This window comes from Octodon degus, unplaced genomic scaffold (genome assembly GCF_000260255.1).
Source record: "Octodon degus isolate 3935 unplaced genomic scaffold, OctDeg1.0 scaffold00004, whole genome shotgun sequence".
Taxonomy (NCBI): Eukaryota; Metazoa; Chordata; class Mammalia; order Rodentia; family Octodontidae; genus Octodon; species Octodon degus.
Genome location: NW_004524580.1, coordinates 26193719 through 26208007, shown reverse-complemented (window position 1 = coordinate 26208007; position 14289 = coordinate 26193719).

Genomic DNA, 14289 nt, shown 5'->3' with positions numbered 1-14289 from the left:
CTTCCTTCCTTCTTTCTTTCTTTCTTTCTTTCTTTCTTTCTTTCTTTCTTTCTTTCTTTCTTTCTTTCTTTCTTTCTTCTTTCTTTCTATTTCTTGGATGCTACTGGGAAGGGTGTGGTTTTCCTAATTTCTCTCTCATTGAGTTTATTGTTTGTGTACTGGAATGCTATCAATTTTTGAGTTTTGACTTTGTATCCACCTGTACTATTGAATGTGGTTATTAAATCTAGCACTCCTTTGGTGGAGTTTTTTAGATATTCTATGTAGAATATCATGTTATCTGTGAATAATAATAATTTTCCTTTCAATCCTTATTCCTTTTATTTCTCTCTCTTGTGTGATAGCTCTGGCTGGTGTTTCCAGAACTATTTTGAAAAGTATTGTGATAGTGGACATCCTTGTTTGTTTCAGATTTTAGAGTGAAAGTTTTCAGTTTTTGGCACATTTAGTGTGATGGTGGTTATTCATTTGCCATAGACAGTTTTAATCAGATGGAGATAAAGATCATCTCTTTCAATTTTCTCTAGGTTTTTTTTTAAACATAAATATTTCTTGGGCATTGTAAGAAAGTTTTTCTTCATCTATTGAGATTATCCTGTGATTTTTTTGTTGGCTCTGTTGATATGGTGCTTTATATCTATTGATTTGCATATGTGCTGCCATGCCAAATGAAGCCCCCATTTGGTCATAGTGTATAATCTTTTCAATGATTTGCTGCATTCTGTTTGCTTGTATCTTATTGAGGTTATTTGCATCTATGCTCATTAGGGAGATCGGCACATAGTTCTCTTTTTTCATTGGGTTGTTCTCTGATTTTGCTATCAGGGTAATACTTGCCTCCAGGAAAGAGTTGGGGAGAATTGTTTCCCTTTCAATTTCATTAAAGAGTTTGGAGAGTACTGGTATTAAATATCTTGTAGAATTCAATAGTGAATCTGTCAGGGCCTTCGCTTATCTTTCTTGGTAAGTTTTAAATTACATTTTCAATTTCATTGAGTGATACTGGGTTATTCAGAGTTTTTATATGTTGTTCATTCAGCCCTGGTAACTCATATGTATCTAGTAATCTGTCCATTTCTTCTGTGTTTTTCATCCTTTGAGAAAGTAGGTATTGATGATCTTCTAAATTTGTATAGGTTCTGTAGTGATGTTACCCTTGTCATTCCTCACTGCGTGAATTTGAGTCTTTCATTTTTTTTCAATTGTAAGATTGGCTAAATGTTTACTTATTCTTTCAAAAAACTAACTCTTCGATTCATTAATTCTTTGTAATGTTCTATTAGTCTCAATTGCATTAATTTCTGTTCTGATTTTATAATTTCTTCCCTTCTATAAGCTTTGGGCCTGACTTTCTCTTCTTTTTCTAGACATTTGAGGTGCAACATTAGGTTGTTTATTTGTGCACATTCTGTTTTCCTGATGTGAGAATTCACCATGATAAATTTCTGTTTTAGGACTGCTTTCATTGTCTCCCACAGGTTTTGATGTGCTGTATCTACACTTTCATTTAATTGTAGATATTAATTTCTTCTTTTGTAATTTCATCTCGGACTCATTTGTTGTTCAGGATGCGTTATTTAATTTCCATGTGGTTATGGAATTCTCCATTTTTTTGCCATTGATTTCCAATTTCATTGCACTATGGTTAGATAATATAAAAGAAATTATTTCAATTCTTCTGCATTTACTTAAGCATGTTCTATGGGCTAATGTATGGTCTATTTTAGAGACTCTCTCATGTGCAGTTGAGAAGAATGTGTATTCTGATGTTGGGTGGAATACTCTGTAAGTATCTACTATTTCCATTTTTCGAGGTTTGGTTCAGTTCTGATTTCTTTGCTGAATTTTTGTCTGATTGACCAATTTGTGACAATGAGGAATAAAGGTCTTGTATTACAATTGTATATTGTTCATTTAATTTTTCATGTCTATTAATATTTGTCTTATATCATTGGGTGATCCTGTCTGGTGCATACATAGTAATGCTTGTTATCTCCTCCTCTGGAAGTTTTCCCTTAACAAGTGTGTAGTAACTTTTTATCTCTTTTGATCATTCTTGGTTTGAAAAATTATTTGCAAACAGGATAGTTCTTCTGCTTTTTCTGGGTTCCTGTTGCATGGAGCATTGTTTCCCATCCTTTGATTTTTAGTCTGTGAATAACTTTTTGAGTTATATGTGTTTCTTGTATACAGTGTATTGCTGGGTCTTGTTTCTTAATCCATTATGCCAGGCTGTTTCTTTTGATTAGTGAATTGAGGCCATTTACATTGATGATTATAACTGATATGTATTGACTTGTCTTTGTCATGTTATTTTCCTGATGTTGATTTTCTACTTTTCTCTTCTGTTTGTTTTCTCTACTTGGTGGTTTCTTTCTCTTGTACTTGGAACTGTGGTCATTTTTATCTCTGTTAGAACATCTTATAGTACCCTTTATAGTATTGGTTTGGTGGTCATCTATCTCTTCAGTTGTTCTTTGACATGAAAATATCTTATTTATTCACTAATTTTGAAAGAAAGTTTTGCAGGGTACATCAATCTGGGTTGGAAGTTGTTTTCTTTTAGGACTTGAGGTACTTCACGCCAAGCTTTTCTTGACTTGCATGTTTATGTTGAGAAATTTGTCATGGTTCTACTGAGCTTTCCTTTATAGGTGATCTTGTTTTCTTTAACAGCTTTTTGTATTCTTTTCTTGTGTTGAATTTCTGGGATCTTGATTATTATGGGTCTGGGTGTAGATTCATTTTGGTTATGGCTAGTTGAAGTTCTATATGCCTCACTTATTGAATGTCAGATTCTTTTCCCACATTCAGGAAATTTTCTGCTACTACTTCTTTTTTTTTTTTTTTTTTTTTTGAGAGTACCTATCTTTTATTCCTGATTAATGGGACTGCTACTACTTCTGCAAGTAGACATTTTATGTCATTTGTATTGACTCATGATTCTTCATTTATACTGAATATTCTTCTGTTATTTTTCTTTGCATTGTTTTGTAGCTATTGAATTTTTATTTCCTGATCTTTTGTTATTTTTAAGAAATCTTACCTTTCATGATCACTAGCCACAATACTGTCTTTAAGGTCTGAAAGTCTGTCTTCTGTTTCACTCAAGTGGTTTTGTCACCTTTCAATAGAATTTTTAATTTCCTGAATATCAGAAATCATTTTATGCACTCTATATCTTTCCTATATTTATCACTCACAGTTTCCATCTTCTTCCTACAATCAGCTATTTTTTATGTATATTTACTCTCGGTTTGCTAAGCAATTCCTTGATGAATATTGACCTTTATTTTACCTGAGAAATTTTTGTTTTCTATTCTCATTTTCTCTGTTGCCTCATAGATTTGTTTCCTTGTTTTGGTTGCTTTCATTTCAAAAATGTGAGGTGTTTGTTTTCGATATTCCTCTCTCCTTCCTTCTAGGACTTGTTGTGCATGGCCTAAAAGTCTTAGGTTGCATTTTATTTCTGCATCTTATCACTTTGTATTTCACAATTTTTAATTGTATTTTCTGTGTTGATCCTTGTATGTTTTTGTAGTAGGTAGCTTTATCACTAGTATCAAAGACTCTCTGGGCAAGGTTTGTTCTCCAGGGATGTCTTCTGTGTGTCGGAGGTTTTTGTTTTGCATCTGTCCCAATATCCTATCTTTCCAGTTAATTAAGAGTAAGATGTTGATATTTGTTTGACTCAATCAATCCCCAGTCCTTTGTTGCTGGGGTGTGGTGAGGTTATTACCTGAAACTACCACAGAAGCAAAATCCTCAGTTATGTAACAGAACCAATCATAAGTTGGGAGCTTTTATGCAACATGTTTCCCTTTGGTAGAGTGGTTTTACCCTGTGGTGTGGAAATTTAAGAAGGATAGTGGGTAGAACAGAGATAATTGAAAATAAATTAAGTAGAAACCAGGCTGCAGAATGAAAGATGTTCACACAAGTTTTGGGAAACTAGAGAAGGCAGAATAAAAAGAATGAAGGAGTAAACAAGGGAAACAAAGAGTTATTGAAGCTGACCAGAAAAATTAGACTATTCACTCATATGAAAATATCATTAAGTTTAGAGAGGTAAATTGAGGAAAAGAGGAAAGAAGATGATTCAATTGGAACAAAATATAGGTAAAAGTCAAAAAATGGGCGGTGGGGGGGAGAATGAGGAACAAACTTGCAAGAAAGAATAAAATAAAATAAAATAAAATTAAGAAAACAAAATTCATCTGGTGTCCATCAAGAGTCCAAAATTACTGGATAACAGTGCCGTCCTGTAGTATAGTTTGTCCTAGATTTGAGGCTGATTATGGCCTCTACATGTGGAGGTCTCTGGTCAGAGTCTTCAGCCAGTACTTTCTGTATGTCCCTTAGTGGTTTCCCACTCCTTACTCTATTTCTCTTGGTGGTACCTCTTCCCACTTGCTGTGCAGTTTTCAGACAGACAGGGTCCTGTTCCCAGTCCTGTGCATCTTTGTCTCCTCCTGGTCCTTCCTTATCCTTCCATGTTCCTCTTCCAATCATAAGTTTCTTTTTTCTCAGGTCATTTGTTTTGGGTTGGGGTTGGATACCATAATATGTTCTGATCCTCTACTCCTGCTGTTTCAGTTCAAGGCTGCTCAGTCCCAAGTCTTACTCTCCTCCTGAGATGGGGTGTTATCTTTCCGTTCATTGCTTTATAAGTTTTGCTTCCACCATCATTATCCTCTGCTGTGATCTGGAATCTCTGCAGGTATGATGGGGAGTTCTGGGGGATTCCTTTCTGCTCTCACCCCCCCCCCAGCAGCATAGAGATAGCCCAGAGGTTCAAGGCTATATAATGCCTTGTCCCTTTCTGACTACAGGTCACAGGACAGAGGTTAGCTATTTCCTTTACTATACACCTCTATAGTCTTTAATCTTGTTCCTGTAAGTTCCAGTTAGCACTACGGTGCACAAAAGGAAGATGAAAAAAAGAAAGAAAAAAAGGGAGAACTGGTCAATCATCAGGAAGGGAGCAGTTTGTGTCAGCAGAATTTACTGTTACACTGCAGTGTCTTCTGTTTGAAGGAAGGCAGAAGAGACAGGGACCTCATATCCCAAGTCTATCCCCTATGGCTTGATTTATCCCCATTGCTTTAGTATATCTTTTTTCTTGTCTTTTTGTTCTAAAATTCCAAGTATGGTGGGCAGTCATCTCAACCTGGAGACCAAACAGGTGGGTGGACTGCCTGGCCTTTTAGTAAGTCCTTTATATATGTTTTTGCTTAATCTATTACTCTCTTTATCTATATGTCCCTCCCCGTTCTTATAGTTACTTGTGCTTTAGTTGAATCTCTTGAGTAGCTCTGAAAGAGGTCAATTCTATCTTCAGCCATTTTATCTCCTATATGTAGAACTTCTTTTTATGGCTGTGTTAAAACTCCTGAAAAAGACTGTTTTTGAACCAGCCTGGGTCATGTTTCCACCACATCTGGGGTATGGAGCCCTGTGATTCTACATTATGTGCATACTCTTGATTCCCTAACAAAAGTAGATAAAGATTTAAAGAAAAGATGAGCACTGGAAAATGATGGAAACCATGAATACCCAAAATAGGAAAGAAATGGAATCCAAGAAACATTCACATAGTTATACTGAGGATTAAAAATTCTATTGACAGTCTATTCAGCCAAATGAACCAAAACAAGGATAGAATATCAGATTTAAAAGATGAAATTGTGGTTAGAGATCATAAAAAGAAATATTTCTAAACAACAGCAAAGGATAATGAAATATCAATCTCATCGCTGCAAGATGATGCATAGAAAAACACCATAAGATTGATCAGAGTCAACAAAAAAGCAGGAGACAGTGCAAACATGACAATTCTGTTTATAGAACTCTCAGAAAAAATGTCTAATCATGAAAAAAGTAAAATTGACATACAGATATGTGAGGTCCATAGAAGTTCATGAAGACAAAACCATCACTCCACAATGTTCTAAAAGATATTTTAGAAAGAGATGAGAGTACAATTCCATGAAGACTAATATAAAAAATTCACCAGGCAAGGGGAGAAATTAGTGGAAAGAAAAGGAACCAAAACAGGAAAATAATATGACAAAGATAAATAGTTCATATCCGTTCTAAATGTCATTGTAAATGGTCTCTATTCATAGAAATAGATAGGCAGAATGGATCAAGAAACAAGACTCAATAATATGCTGTACACAAGAAATACATCTAACTCTAGAATAAATTCACAGACTAAAGTCAAAGGATGAAAAACAATATTTCATGTGACAGAAACCTGAAAGAAAACTGGAGCAGCTACTCTATTCACAAAGTGTATTTGAAGCTAAGACTGATGAAAGACAAAAATGAGTATTACATGCTTGTTGAGAAACACTCGAAGATGAAAAGTTAATAATCATAAATATATGTGCGCCAAATACCAGTACACTCAACTCTACAAAACAAACATTAATGGACATGAAAATCAAATAAACACTAACACAATTGTAATTGAGGATCTCAATACCACATTGTCACAAATAGGTAGATCAACTAGATAGAAAATCAGCAAAGAAATATCAGAACTGAATCCAACCTGTGAATAAATGGACTTAATAGATATCTAAAGAGTATGCCACCCCACAACATCAGAATATTTAGATGTTTTATCTATTTTAACTTTACTTTAGTTCATAGTCATAGGCATGGGTCTAATTTTAGTCTTTAACATGAGGAAAGCCAGTTTTTCCAGCACCATTTATTAAAGAGGCTATTTTAGTCTTGATTACATTAATTTCTGATCTGATTTTTATAATTTCCTCCCTCATATCTAGTTTAAGCTTAACTGGTTCTTTTTATAGAAGCTTCAGATGTAGCACCAAATTTTATATTTGAGCTTGCTCTGTTTTCCTAACATGGACATTCACTGCTAAAAATTTTCCTTGTAGAACTGCTTTCATTGCATGCCATAAGTTCCAATAAACATCTAAATATTAAAACAGAAACACTTAATTTCTTGAAGGAGAATGTAGGTAGAAATTTTGAAGATATAGGGGTAGGCAGAGAGTTCATGAACAAAAAACAAACTGTACAGGAAATACTTTAAAAATAAACAGCTGGGATCTCATCTTATTGAAAAGATTTTTCATGTCAAAAGAAATCATCAATAGAGTAAAAAGAAAACCCATGGATAGAGATAAAAATTTAAGCCAACTGTCCCTAAGGCAAAGGACTTATATTTAGAGCATGTAAAAAAATCAGGACCTTAAAATTCAAGGACCCAATTTTAAAAAATGGGGATCTGCAATGAATATACTCTTCTCAGATCAAGAAATACCATAGCACATAAATGTATAAGTAATGTTCAACATCACTGATCATTCAAGAAATGCAAATTAAAACCATATAAAATTCTCTCTCATCCCAGAATGGATGGCCATCATCAAGAAGTTAAATAATAACAAATGCTGAAGGAGTTGTGAAGAAAAGGAAGCCTTCTCCAACTTTGGCAGGAGTGCAGACTGGTTCAACCCAACCACTATGGAAATCAGTGTGGATATTCCTCAAAAAAACTAGGATTAGAGGTCCCATTTAACCCAGGTTTCTCTTCTGGGTATTTTTCCAGAAGAACTGAAAGCATCATACCACAGCAATATGTGTGCACTCATGTTTATAGCAGCACAAATTGTCATAGCTAAATCTTGGAAACAATACACGGGGCCGGGAGATGGCTCAGTAGAATAAGTGCTTCCCTGGCAAGCACAAGGGTCTGAGTTCAATCCCTGGTTTGAAAAAAAAAAGGTAACAGTGCAAATTAGTGCAAATTCCCATCAACTGAGGAATGGGTAAAAACAAGTTGTGCTATTTTTATAAGTGGAATATTGCTCAGGTATAAAAATTATAAAATTGAGGCTTTTATTAGCAAATGGATACAACTAGATATTTAAGTCTTTTACCTATTTTGGCTGTAGTTTTGATAGGTACAGGTCTATTTTCAGCCTTTGTCATATGGAATGCCAGTTTTTCTGGCACTATTTATTAAAGAGGCTATCGTTATTCCTGTGAGCATGTTTGTCCCCTTTGTCAAAGATAAGGTGTCTGAGTGTGCTTGTAGTTGTGTCTGCATCTTTAAATCTGTTTCTTGATACTCAGATCCAGAATTTTTTTTTTTTTTTGCCAATACCATAATGATTTTATCACAGGAGCTTTGTAGTATAATTTCAAGTGAGGGATTGTAATGCCTCCTGCCTTTCCTTTGTTACCCAGGATTGCTTTTGATATTCTAAGTCTCTTCTCATTCCAGATGAATTTTAGGAATGTTTTCTCTAGATCTGTGAGATATACTAATGGCATTTTAATCAGGATTGCATTAAATCTGTAGAACAATTTTGGGAGTATGGACATTTTCACAATGTTGCTTATTTCTATCCATGAACAAAGAATTTCTTTCAATTTTCTGAAATCCTCTTCAAACTCCTTATTTATAGTACTGTATTTTTTGTTGTATAATTTTTTTGTTTCCTTTGTGAAATTGATTCCTAAGTATTTCATTTTTGGGTGTGCTATTGTGAAAGGAGTGGTTTCCATAATTTCTCTTTTTTTTTTTTTTTTTGGTCTATTGATTGTTTGTTTGTTTTTTGGCAGAACCAGGAATTGAACTCAGACCCTTGAGCTTGCCAGTGAAGCACTTATTCTACTGAGCCATCTTCCCAGCCCTTCATTCATTGTGTGTATATATAAATGCTGTTGATTTTTGAGTGTTGACTTTATGTGTTGCTATGCTACTGAATTTCATTATTAAGTGGAAGTTTTGGGGTTTTCTATGCACAGTATGTCATCTGCAAATGTTGATAATTTCATTTCTTTCTTTTCCAATCATCATTCTTTTTATTTCTTTCTGTTGTATAATAACTCTGTCTAATGTTTCCAGAACTGTATTGAACAGCAGTGGTGACAGTAGGCATCCTTGTCTTGTTCCTGATTTTAAAATGAAGGCTTTTAATTTTTGTCTATTTAGTATGATGTTGACTTTTGGTTTGTCATAGTTGGCTTTTGTAAATTTGAGGTAAAGAAAATCTATTCCAATTTTTCATAGGGTTTTTACCATAAATGCTTGTTGGACTTTGTCAAAAGCTTTTTCTGAATCTATGGAGATGATTATGTTGGTTTTTTCTTTCGCTTTGTTGATGTGGTGTATTACATTTATGGATTTATGGATGTTAAACCATCCCCGAATTCTTGGGATGAATCTCATTTGGTTGTAATATTTAATCTTTTTGATGATTTGCTGCTTTCTGTTGGCTAGTATCTTATTGATGATTTTTGCATCTATGTTCATTAGGGATATTGGTCTGTACTTCTCTTTTTTGGTTGGGTCCTTTTCTCGTTTTGACGTCAGAGTAATACTTGCATGAGTTTGGGAGAATTGCTTCCCTTTCAATTTAATGGTTTCAACTAGAGATCATATTCATAAGTGAAATAAACCAGACCCACATTCATAAATATTTTATTATCTTGCTTGTGTAAGAACCTGAAAGAATAAATATAATCCAAAAGGTACAATAGATACTATGATGGGGAAAAACTGTTCAAAGGAAGGAACAAGTGAGATGGGGGAAAGGAAAAAAGAAAGAAAATAAGGGAAAATATAATTTAATATAGGAAGAAATAAATAAGGGGAATACACACACACACACACACAGGATAGCTTGGATAATTATACTACTGATTTGTACTGATCTATGAAAAGAACAGTTAATGTTTAATTTTTCTCCTTTTAATTTTTTGGGGGAATAATTTTTCATGCGTATATCTGGTAACTGGAAAACTAATTTCAAGACAGAAATACGCAATATAACAACCATTGTTAAATTTGTATATTTTTGTTTAATGAAATTCTTTATCACTTCTAATGACTTTATTATTATTTTATTCTTTAAAAAATGCTGGTTGGGCTGTGGGCAAAAAGAAATGCTTCTACACTGTTTGTGGAAGTGTAGACTGGAGAGAAACCCCTGAGGAGATCCTCCAAAACACTAGAACTAGAGATTTCATCTGACCCAACTGTGCCCCTTCTTGGTATCTTCCTAATAGAATTAAAAGCATCATATCGTTGTGATATATGCACACCAATGTTTATAGCTGTACAACTTATAATAGTTACATGTAGGGAACAGCCCAAATGTCCATGAGTGAAGGTATGGAACAAAAGATGTGGTAATTTTGTACAATCGAGTATTACTCTGTTGGGAAGGATAAATTTAGGTCATTTATAGATAAATGGAGGCACCTTGACACCATACTCTTAAGTGGAGTGAACAATACGCAGATGTTTAAATATCTCATTGTTTCTCTCTTGTGAGAAATCAAACGTTTAAATAAGGAGTGCAATATATAATGGACATTGAGAAATGAGAGGAAAATGTTCAGATGAGAAGTGAAAGAAGGAAGGGGAAGGGGGCTGGGGAATAAGGCAAGAAGAAAAGAAAGAGTATAAGGGGGAAAGTTGAAACACAACTTTTATAAATATGGAGGGAAAAGGCAGTGGAAGAGAGGGGAGGGGTATGGGTAAAAAGAAGAAGAATCAAGATGTATTACATGCATGTACAAATTCCCTGTGATAAATGTTATCATTATGTATATCTAAATGGTACCAATAAAATGAATTTGAAAAAGAAAGACTTTTTTTGCAAGTTGATGAAAAGTCACACCTTTGTAAATTTTAGGTCTTCCTCATTGCAACTCTTATGTACCTCTATGATCAAATTGAAGACAGCATCTAAATGATAAATGGCATGCACACTTCAGGGCTTATGCTTCTTTCTTTCAGTTTTTCATCTTTCCATATCCTTTTCTTATTGCTTTCTCCAACTTCTCTCTTTCTTCTTTCTTACCCTATATCAACACTCCTATCAATAGCGTGTAACCTGCAGAAGCTCATGGAGGTAATAACAGCAAGAATAGAGCTGATGAATTGTCTTGGAAAGTCTTCAAATAAAATGTATATCAAAGTATAATATTGAAATATTATTACTGTCCTGATGAAGTTTACTCTCAATGGAGGAGCAAAATAATTCCTGAGCATCTTCTATGTACTAAGCTTATATCCTCTGTGAAGCAGATTTGCCTGTGTTGTCTTATCGAAGTGCTGTATCTCAGCAGTTGAAATGCTCAGCCTGTGTGTCAACAGACTACTACAGGTCAGGTGGCTTATAAATTACACAATCTTATTTCTGAGGCTGAACAGTTAAAGATTAAGGTACCAGAGGATTCAATTTGTCATGAGAGCTCACTTGCTGATTGCTAGATGGTGGCCTTTTTACTCTATCTTCACCTACATAAAACAGAAAAGATCTCTCTGGGGCCTTTTTTTGTAAAGGCACTAATCTCCTTAACCTAATTAGCTTTCTAAGGCTTCAACTCATCATATTATCACACGGGGGGTTAGTGTTTAAACATAAGAACTTGCAGAGATGCAAAGTTTCAGACCACAGTTCCAGCTTCTGCAAGACAGCTGTAATCACCTCTTTACAACTACGCAAACAGAGATGGACAGGGCTCAGGAACTCACCCAAGTCAACCGGAAATCAAGAACCAAAACTTGAAACAGTTCTGCTTGATTCTAGAGTGCCTCTTTTCCAAAGCCAGCTACTGAATATTTCGTTTTGTACTTTGGCATCATGATTTTCCACTCTTTCTCTAAAATAGTTCCTTACTTTCCAGTTCACTTGGATGTGCAGCAGTCAAGTTTAGGCCTTCTGCACCTTTCTCTGAGATTGTGGCACCAAACTCCTAACTCATCTGCTTAATTCCTCTCTTACTCTTGCCTAACCTGTTCTCCACTCTGCTGAAGTGAACTTCCTAAGTACAGTGGTGCTCTTGTCATCCACTGTGTTGGAGCCCTTAAAAGGCTTCCAGTAGAGTTACGCTCAATGGCTTTAACAGGACCTTACCCTCATCGATTTCATTTACCTCCCTAGGACCACCTTTCATTCCCTCCATCTTATATTTGAGCCACACTGAATTTTATGGAGATCCTCAAAGATGACATTGTTGCTGTGCCCATCAGTCTTTGGGCTTGTTGTTTCCTCTGTCACCTGGCATCTGTCTTCTCTTTGGTAATGCCTATTTCCCTCCAGCACACATCTCTGATGTTACTACCTCTGAGAAATGCTTCCTGATCTAGCCTTAGGTTTCACTAAACACACCACACTTAGCATCATTTATCTTTCAGGCCAGAACACTTATCACATCATAGATTGTGTGTCCTTTGCTCATGTGTCTCCAGTCTTCTTGAGTCTCTCTAGGTAAGTGAAAACGTGTGTGTGTGTGTGTGTGTGTGTGTGTGTGTGTGCTCTGTAGCATAATTATGCAAAAATTGCACTGTCAAATACTAGACACCATGATTCAGTCACAAAATGCTAAACTAATAAAATCTATAAGTTAAATAGTTGAGAGACCACTTATTTATTTACGTAGGAAGAGTAGTCATCCTGATTCATGACAAATGTAAAGCTTTTCCATATTTTGGGGATACGAAAAATCCTTTGTCTGAGATCCAACAGTCTATTTAGAAATATAGGACAAAAAACAATAGTCAAGCAAAATGGGAAGCTCTAAAGTAATTGCCTGAGAATTCCTAAGCAGAGGAAGATTAATGTTTTGTGGCATGTGGAAGAGGTGTGCATGAAAGAGACCTGATGGATAGTGAGAACTGCAGAACCAAAGGAAGAAAAAAGAACCAGATGGGGGTGGTAATGTATTGTGGATAGAAGGAAAAGATGATCAATAGTAGAGTTAGGGAAGTGATGTACCAGGAATGAAGGGTTTGTGTAGAGAAGGTAGAGGCAAGATTGGGCATGTTGAAGGGTTTGATTTTATTGAACCATATGCAGCCAACAGAATGTTGCCCTCTTATACAACAGAAGAAAGTTAGGATTTTGTGTGTGTGTGTGTGTGTGTGTGTGTGTGTGTGTGTGAATGTGCCATAAAATATTTTTATTTAAAAAGATGGAAACTTTACTCCACCTTTCAGAAATATCCAGGCATTCCTGGATGTATGCTCCTAATGCAAGTTGTATATACCTGCAATAGTGTACCTAATGATGACTACAATTGTTGGGTGGTGATCAGATTTTATTATTGTAGCAAAATGTTTGAGATAACCAACTTAAGAAGAGATCGCAGAAACGTGGCTTATAATTTAGCAACTTCTGGGCCATGATTAGTTGGAATGTTCTCTTCTTTTCCTAATTTTTTAAACATCATACTGTCTTGCTAGTGTGAGAACTCGTTGAAAGAGTAAATAAGATCTGAAAGTTACAAAGGACTGCTGCATTGGGCACCTGGAGGCGCTTTGTGGCAAGAGTCTGCGATGGAATAAAACTTCTCATGGCTATGAAGAAAAGGAATAGGAAAGGTAGTGGCACACAATGTCTTATAATGTCTACCACCTCTCAATGGCAACAAACTGGAGATGGGCACAAAGATGAACATTTGGAAGATACATAAAATCCAAACAAAAATGCTTGATTTCTAATCTTACTTCCTACTAGACTTCATTGAGTAAGCAAAGGTGCAATTTCATTTCACATCTCCAGTCCGTAGCACATAATAAACATGTAATATATATTTGCTGAATAACTTACTGGTGAATCAATCAAGCAGTCAATCCATCATTTGGTTATCAGTGCCTTATAGGATTGCTAAGGGAGACGGCAAAGATCAGATAATTAATGACAACAGAGTAAACATGGCCAGGTGTTCTTAGAGTAGCTATAGGCACTGATACTAGAAAGGCTTGGAAGCCCCGCATGTATCTTAGTTAATAACAGATAGACTGCAGATACAGGATGAGGAGAAGTCAGAAGCAGAGGCAAACTGTTGAGAACCTACTACAGGGAGAAATGAAAAATTGAAAGGAAGATGATGAGACATGTCAAAGTGATGATAACCCAAAATAAGAGGGTTACTCCAATCGCCAGAGAAAGCACCAAGATCTTCACTGAGAAATCAGGGACAATCATGCAAACAAGAGGTTTTGGGAGCAGAGAAAAATAATACAATAATTCTTATTTGGGCGGCTTACCAAAATTTTCCTGTGAAATAAGCAAGGCAACATTATGTAATTATTATGTTATGGAAGAGGACATAAAGATCTTTGTGGCAGAGAGCACATTGGCCAAGCAATGGCCGTGACTCATCCACATGGCTGCACTGACAAAGGTTCTACAGTCTGAGGTACAGGATCTCAGGATAAATCCTGAGGGCATTTCACTGACCTTCTCAAACCAAAAAGCTACAACTCTTGTTGCATAGGTTCTGCTT